Here is an 8,436-nt window from a genome sequence, read left to right on the forward strand (position 1 = left end):
TTACTAAATTTTGTTAAATTCTTTCCACATTCTGGATACAAGTCTTATCAGATATGTGACAGAGTATTCACTCCCAATCTGTGGCTTGTCTTCTCACTCTCATGACACTTTTTCCAACAGCAGAAGCTCTTAATTTTGATGAAGTTGAATTTATCAATGCATTGATTTATAGATCATGCTTTTGGTGTCATATTTAAGAAATCTTTGCCTGACCCAAAGTGAAGACAATTTTGTCTTATATTTTCTTCAAGATATTCTATAGCTTTAGGTCTTACCACAAAGTCTATAAACCATTTTAAACTAGTTTTTGCACAAACTGTGAGGTATTTTTTGCACTGAGGCTATAATAAAGGAAAAGATTCTATTTTTAATTATATTTTATTAATTATGCTATTAGAGTTGTCCCAATTTTCCCCCTTTGCCCTCTTCATCCAGCACCCCCAACTCCCTCAGGCAATCTAGGTAAAGCAGTAAGAAAATCTACCTAAAGCCCTAGCTGGTGTGGCTCAGCAGATGAAGCACCTCCCTATGAAACAAATTATTGCTGGTTTGATTCCCAGTCAGGGCACATGCCTGGGTTGCTGGCCAGGCCAGGTCCCCAGAAGCAGGTGTGCAAGAGGCAACCACACACTGACGTTTCTCTCCCACTCTTTCTCCTTCCTTTCCTGTCTAAAATAAATAAAATCTTTTTTAAAATGTTTTTTTAAAAATCCACCTAAAAATCACTCTGTTAAGATGGTCTTAAAAATAAAAATGTGAAATACATGACTTAAATATCAATCTAATAAAAGCCATATTTAAATGTAAAAAAAAGTAGAAAGAAAATCCAGTCATTCCCTCCCTCAGTGTTGGTGGGAAGTTAAAACCACATATATCCCAGACATGGGAACTATCTATCACACACGTCCCTTCTTCAAGCCACAATAAAGACTAAAACCAACCACCCTGCTTCCCTCTTGCTTCATTCTAAACTAAACCTAAGCCCTTGTGCTTGAAGAATCCTTTTGCAGTTCATTTTGAAAGTAAACTTTATTTCATATTTCATATCCATTAGTGCCTTTGTGACACTGTCTAAAATGAAATAAATTCCTAAGCAGGGGGGTCCAGTGTCTAGTAGGAGATAACTAGGCGCCCTAGCATGACAGATTTTTTTTTGCATATCAATATCCAACTATTCCATACTATCCTTTTGTACTGAATTGCCTTTATATCTTTACCAAAAACAAATTGATCGTTTTTGTGTGTCTGGATTCTGTATTGTTCCATTGATCTGTATGCCTATCTTTTCTCCAATACCACACTGACTTGAGTACTGCAGCTATACAATAAGTTGAAATCAGGTAGTGTATATTTTCCAACTTTGTTCTTTTTCAAAATCAGGTTGCCCATAGAAATGAAGAACACATGGAGGGTTAGCAACAGGGGGGTGGGAGGAGGAGAAGGGGGGAGAAGGGACAGAAAATAGCATAGATGGTAGGTAGAAAATAGATAGGGGGGAGGGCGAGAATAGTGGGGGAAATATAGAATCTAAAGAATTTGAGACACGTGGTTATAAACTAAGGGGGGGAGAATGGTGGGGGAGAGAGTGTGCGGGTGGAGGGGAATGAAGGGGGGGAATAGAACAACTGTAATGGTATAATCAATAAAAATATATTTTAAAAAAAATCAGGCTGCCTTTCCTAGTTTTGTTTTTTTTTTCCACATCCATTTTGGATTTAGCTTATCATCTTCCATAAGAAATCCTGCTGGGATCTGGACTGGAAATGTACTGAACCTATAGGTCAGTATGGGAGCAATGGAAATCTTAACAAGAATGAATCTTCCAATCCATAAATATGAAATATCTCCACTTATGTAGATCTTCTTTGGTTTCATTCATCAGTGTTTTTTTTTTTAACTTTCAGTTTACAAACCTTGGACATATTTTGTAAAAGTTAATACTTAAGTATTTCATGGATTTTGGTGCTGTTAGGATGATACTTTTAAATTTTAATTTCCAATTGTTCTTCGTAGTATAAAGAGATGCAATCGATTGTTAGATATTGATCATCCTTCAACCTAGCTGAATGCACCTATTAGATCTACAGTTTTCTAACAACCTTTCAAATTTTCTATACAGACATACTGTCCATGAATAAAAATAGTCCTTGCTCTTTGAAACACATTGTTAAAAAAGCGAAGACAAGCCACAGACTGGGAAAAAATATTCCCCTATCACATACGATGTAGCTGTTCTATTCCCACATATTTATGCAAGAGAAAAGGTATATACCCCTCCAAAGACTTGTACACGAATGCTCATAGCAAACTTATTTATAACAGCTAAAAGATGGAAACAGCCCAAATGTCTATCAACTAGTAAGTGTACCAAAAAAAATTGTGGTATATCCATACAATGTAATACTACTCGGCAATAAAAAGGAATAACACATAACATGGATGAAACTATATACATAATAAAACCACATATACTAGAATGGAGGAAAATAAATTCATGGCTGTAGAGGATGTGAACCTAGATATGTGCATCCATTCAACACTTATTCAGATTTATTATCAAGTAAAATGTTAGCAACGTGCTTACATATCATGTAACATTTGCTTATATATCATNCAATGTAATACTACTCGGCAATAAAAAGGAATAAAAAGGAATAACACATGGATGAAAAGGAATAAAAGGAATAAAAAGGAATAACACATGGATGAAACTATATACATAATAAAACCACATATACTAGAATGGAGGAAAATAAATTCATGGCTGTAGAGGATGTGAACCTAGATATGTGCATCCATTCAACACTTATTCAGATTTATTATCAAGTAAAATGTTAGCAACGTGCTTACATATCATGTAACATTTGCTTATATATCATGTAACATTTATGTCTTATTTCTCCTAGGAAACATTTCTCATCAGTCTTTTGCTATTCCCACCATGTGTACTGGGCACATTATAAATGCTTTTAAAATTGAGTGGAATGACTAAGTTAATTACTACTAACTAGGAACCCTACACCTTATTTCAACTTCTAATGTTGAAAATTTTCTAATACATTGTTAATATGCTATTGTTTTTTCCCTCCCTTCCATTACTTCAAAGTCAGTTTGGCCAGTTCTCAAGGATGGAGTAATATAAAGTGTGAATCAGAAAACAGACTATCTGGGTCCAAGACATAGTTCTGCTGCTTACCATATGTAGGACAAATTACTTCTTTGAGTACCAGCTTCTTTGAGTACTATCAGCTCTTCATTTGTAAAATGGGGATGATATAAAACTCCCTCAAAATATTATTCTAACACTCAAAATTATACAATACGTAAAACAACACTTTATAAATTGTCAAGTGTCTTAGTTGTAATCAAATAGATTTAAACATCTGCTTAGGACCCAGTCCAATTTCCCAAGAAAATACTTTCAGGGGAAAGAAAAAAACAAAACAAAACTATTGACATGTGTTTCTTTTCCTCAAGAAAATGCAGCTAGAATAAAAGTGGTTAAAGTTTACTGTAACTATATAGGACACTACTTACAAATGGAGAAGTAGCTCAAACACCCAGCAAGAGAAAGAGGCTTAGTATATCAATTTGATATAACACTATTTAAGTTAAAAATACGTAAACCACCCGGACAGTGTGGCTCGGTTGGCTGGAGCATTGTCCGGGAAATCACAAGGTCATGGGTTCCATTCCTGGTCAGAGCACATACCCAGGTTTTGGGTTCAGTCCCAAGGTGGGCACATGCTAGAGACAACAGTTTGATGTTTCTCTCACATCGATGTTCCTCTCTCTCCCTTCCTCTTTCTCTAAAATCAACAAACATATCCTTGGGTGAGGATTAAAAATATAAATAAATAAATAAATAGATAGATTAAAAATTTTTTCTTATGTAGAAATGCAAACCTTTAACTAGTTTCACAAATATACATACACATTTCATTTGGCTTATCTCTTACATAGTCATACAACATACACACCCACACACAGCACTATGATTTAATTATAGGGTTCAAGATTTCACTATAAGAGCAACGGAGCTTAATACCAAAGGCCTGTGCAATTTGCTTTTTGTGTACCTTCAAGCATTTTCCACTTTCAGAGTAGAACCAAAGACATGTTACATGTTGGAGGCAGTGGTGGGGAGGGGCTAAGGGGGAAAATATGATATATGATTGCCTAGACAATTCAGCAATTCAACAATTCTCCTACCAACCTATTAACGTTTGTCAAATAAACTTCTAGCAAAAGTTTATTTATTATAACCTATATCCTCAGTCCAGTCAGACTTACAAGCCCAGCTCAATTTTCAGAAATATTCAAGAAATACTGCCTCGATAAACCTAGATATCCTTGAAGATTAAGTTCACATCTCTTCTAATTTTTTAGTTCTTATAAGTTTCTACATATGCTTGAGAACAGGAGAGTATCTGTAAAGGGAATATAAAATTCCATTTAAGTATGTATATGTACTTGCATTTTTTAAAAAAATATTTTACTTACGGTTGCCTCTCATGCATCCCCTGCTGGGAACCGGCCCGCAATCAAGGCATGTGCCCTTGACTGGGAATCGAACCTTGATCCAGAGGTTCACAGGCCCGCGCTCAATTCACTGAGCTACGCTAGCCAGGGCTGTACTTGCATTTTTTGACCCAGGTCCCACACCCTCTATTACATTCTCAATGGATTTCATGAACTCAAAGAGGTTGAGAACTGCTACTGTGTATTTTACAGGGTACACTTTTCAAATCTGAGAGCAGTAATTTTATATCTCAGTTGATTATTAACTGCTAAGTAAAATAAGGCTTTCTGTCCACAGAAATGAAGGCTCACAAGCTTTATGAATGCATTCCTGAATTAAAAAAAGAATTTGAACTCAACTGCCTTCTGAAAGACACTGCTTGTCAGTATACAACCCACTCCGCAGCTTTAGAGAGGGTAACATCTCCTTACCAAAAAGCCAAGATTCACCTGCAACAACTTGGACTACCTAGCTGATATAAACTTTCTTTTTTCAATAGTTTTTTGCACTGTCTAAATTTTTCTGCAATAATTAAAAGTTGTATACAATTTGTCATCTGTTTTACTACCTTAGTTACCAAAACACTAAATACTAAATGGCCAATGTATTGGCCTTCTGTACTTCAAAATAAAACTCGTTTTAAGAGGTCAAAGGAAACAGCATTAGCCACCTAAAAAAGGGCAAAGTGGTCCTTTTCCTAAAATCTATGTTAAATTTGTAAGAAACATTGCCATCAGCTATCTGAAATACTGGCAGGACTTAAGGCGTCAAGTTTCAAAACCAAAAATGACATAACTTTTAAAGGTAAGTGATAAAACCTATGCTTCCCACGGAACAAAAAAAGTTAAACTTGAAGTTCATATTTAAGATTCTAAAATTACACTCACAAAAAGAAATTTACACTCACAGGATAAAAACCAAAGTTAGAGAAAAATCATGAAACGTCTATCTAAATTTCAAATCAAGGCCAAACATATTCAAGGTTGTTCACTTTCAGCTTCTTGATTTTCTGCCTAAGCTTGCTCCATAAAAACTCGATCAGAAAAATCCCTTTGAAATGTTTTATAAATTCCAGTGTTCCCGCTATGCGGAATGAATATTTCATTTGATTATTTTAGGAAAAGACTAGCCTCATTCATAAGCTACGTCTAAACCTAAAAGGGAAATGTTTCTTTCCAGAAACCTTAAAAAAAAATGAGCAAAAGAGTTGATGAAAGAACACTCCTGCCACGTCTTTTCCCCTCCCCCACTCACGTAGTGGCTATTTCATCCCCTTCGAGTGCATTCCAAGGGAGAGTCGGAGCCACAGCTCTCGGAGAAACCAGAAACAGTTAAGTTGAAATTGGCAAGCCTCCCCTGCCTTTCAGATCAATTCCCAAAAGGAGATAGATCTACTAGGTTCTTATCCATCCCGTTCTAAAGCGAACAGTTCGAAAATTCCAAGAGTCTTCTCCACTCTATCCGGGACGCCTAAGATGTTTAGTTTAAATACAGTCTAAAAACTGGACTGTATTTAATATATTCGATTATTTAGGAAAATAGTCTCATCGTTAGGGTACCACTGCTCCCCCTTAAGACATAGACCTGGGGGCTATTCAACTCCAACTCAAGATTTCAACTCCAACTCGAGTACTCCAACTCAAGATTCTCACACAACCATGGAATTCGTTTTACTAATGTGGACTTTAAAAGCAGCAAACTGCTGAGAAAGAGGGTAAGGGAAGAAGCTCCTGTGCCTTAATTTTTTTTTTTTCTGTGTAAAAAGAAGGAAGGAAAAGACGGCTTCCCCGAAGACATGGGGATCTGACAGCCGACTTCCTCAACCGGTCCGCAACTCGCCGCCCCGGGCTACGTCTAGCTGCAAGAGCAGCACCACCGCGCGCAACAGATGAGTTAGCCCCGAACTTCTCTCCCTTCACCCCGTGGCCTTTCGATAGTGGGAAAAATGACTGGAGGGCTTCAGCTCTGAGCTTTAAAATCCACTGTCCGTGGCCACATGCTAACTATCTGCTGCCAGGGAAGCCAAAACCCCACGCCCCGCACGCGCGTTCCATCAGCTTTGCAGGGAGGACCAGGTATGAGAGGAGCTCGGAAAAATCAACAGGGTGATTCCTTCCCGGGAAGGAATATTCACGAAAGTTCTGGTCCCCTGGGCGGGGACGGAGGCTACCGCAGCCCGAACGGCTGGAGGCGCCCACCAGCCAGGAGGCGAGAATGGGACCACACACCAGGGTAGAGAGGGGCCTCTGGGCCAGACAGGGGTCGCGCGGCGCAGGCCGAGGGGCCGAGTCCCCAGAAAAGACACTGAGGCTGCGGTGGAATACTGACGAACCCTCGCCCCCCAAGCCATCCCACCAAAAGGGACAGGGACCAGACCACAAAAGCGGTCCGAGAAGGACCACAGCTGCCAGAGGGCCTCGGCCTCGGTCTCCAAGCTCGGGGGAGCGTCTCACCTGAGAGGTAGGACGGGAGCGCCTTCTTCAGTCCCCTGTTGCCTGCACACGGGCGGGTTACCTACTGCCTTCCTTCTCCCCGCTGGCGGCGCGACTGGGCGGCAGAGGGAGCCAGTAAGCCTTTTTATAACCTCTAGGCCGCCACGGCAACGCTGGATAGGAGGCGACTGCAGACCTCTCTACGTGAGCTCTATCACACCAGCGTCCCGCCGACTGCGCAGGCGCCCGCCGGGCCTCGCTCGGGCCCCTGACACCCAGCCCACACTCGTCGTCCACACCCACACTCTCCGCTGGCCCGCGGAGTCTGAGGCCGGGAGGTGGGGCTGGCAGGCCGGCCTAGGAGGTAACGCGCCTGCGCAAAATGCTCAGCGTGGCGTCATCCTCGTGGTTACCGCGGATTTGCCCAGAGTCTTTTCACCAAGTTATTTAGCGCCTCAATTGCAGGATCAGCCTCAGGTCTAAAAGATGAAGCCACCAGCAAGGAATTATCCTAAATATGATAAGGGGAGCATAATAGCCTAGAAAATAAAGCAGAGAGGAAGCTTCCGGCGGAAAGTAATAAAGTACATCCCTGGTATAATACCAAGAATGGTCCAGAGGCTTTTGCTTTTTAAGCTTCCTCTATCACCTCTGCTGTCGTGCAAATCTCGCCCCGTCTCCCATCTTTATACTTTATTGGTAGATAATGGACTCTGCGCTTCATTTTCTGGGTTCTGTTCCCGGCCCAGTCCCATATAACATGGGGCGTTAACTTCTCTGTATCTCAGTTTCTTCACGTGTAGTAATCTGTAAGGGTAGATACCTCGTAGGATTATTGTGAGAATTAAGTAATAATGTACCTAATGTTTTTTAGCACAAGTATAACATACAGAAAGGACTTGGTAAATATTAGATTGTGTTGTAGCATAAAAGATACCCAATGTTGTTTTTGGTCTTAGTCTAACATTTTCCTTGGTCATTGTATTCCTAAAAGAAGAAAGCCTTACTATCGGGAAGCATACTTTGAAGGAGATAACCTTTCCCTTGTCAGGGAAAGGAAAGAATGCCTTCTCTAAAACTTACTGTCCGTCAAAAATTGTTTCTGAAGTTTTCCATGGATGCTAAAAGGCAGAGTGATTAATAATTAACATTTGACTCTTATCTAAGAGGTGGGGTTCATTATACAGATACAGAAATAGAGAAAGGTTACTTTGGGAACCTTAAGCAACAAGAAAATAACCAGAGTAATCCCCCCTTATCTGGGACTTCACTTTCTGCAGTTTCAGTGGTTTCATGTCACTTGCCATCAATCATGGGTTGAAAACATTATATGAAAAATTCCAGAAATAAACAATTTAGTAAACAATGTATAAGTTTTCAATTGTGCACCTCTTGAGTACTGAAATGAAATCTTGAGCCAGCCTGCTCCATTTTGACCAGGTCATGAATCATCCTTTTGTCCAGCTTATCCATGGGCATTAT

General features: G+C 39.8%; 1 protein-coding gene across 2 annotated transcripts in view; it reads right to left on the reverse strand.

Moving 5' to 3' along the window:
- Window positions 1–7,150, reverse strand: part of P4HA1 (prolyl 4-hydroxylase subunit alpha 1) — an 87,677-nt gene extending 80,527 nt beyond the window's left edge. The window contains exon 1 of one of the 2 annotated variants that reach the window (XM_037055869.1): window positions 6,976–7,150. The gene's annotated coding sequence lies outside the window, so the exon portion shown is untranslated. The remainder of the gene's footprint in view (window positions 1–6,975) is intronic. The other variant, XM_037055868.1, reaches the window with a different exon arrangement.
- Window positions 7,151–8,436: the final 1,286 nt, after the last annotated feature.

This window comes from Sturnira hondurensis, unplaced genomic scaffold, assembly GCF_014824575.4.
Source record: "Sturnira hondurensis isolate 20B ecotype Veracruz unplaced genomic scaffold, ASM1482457v3 Scaffold0008761, whole genome shotgun sequence".
In the NCBI taxonomy this organism is placed as follows: Eukaryota; Metazoa; Chordata; class Mammalia; order Chiroptera; family Phyllostomidae; genus Sturnira; species Sturnira hondurensis.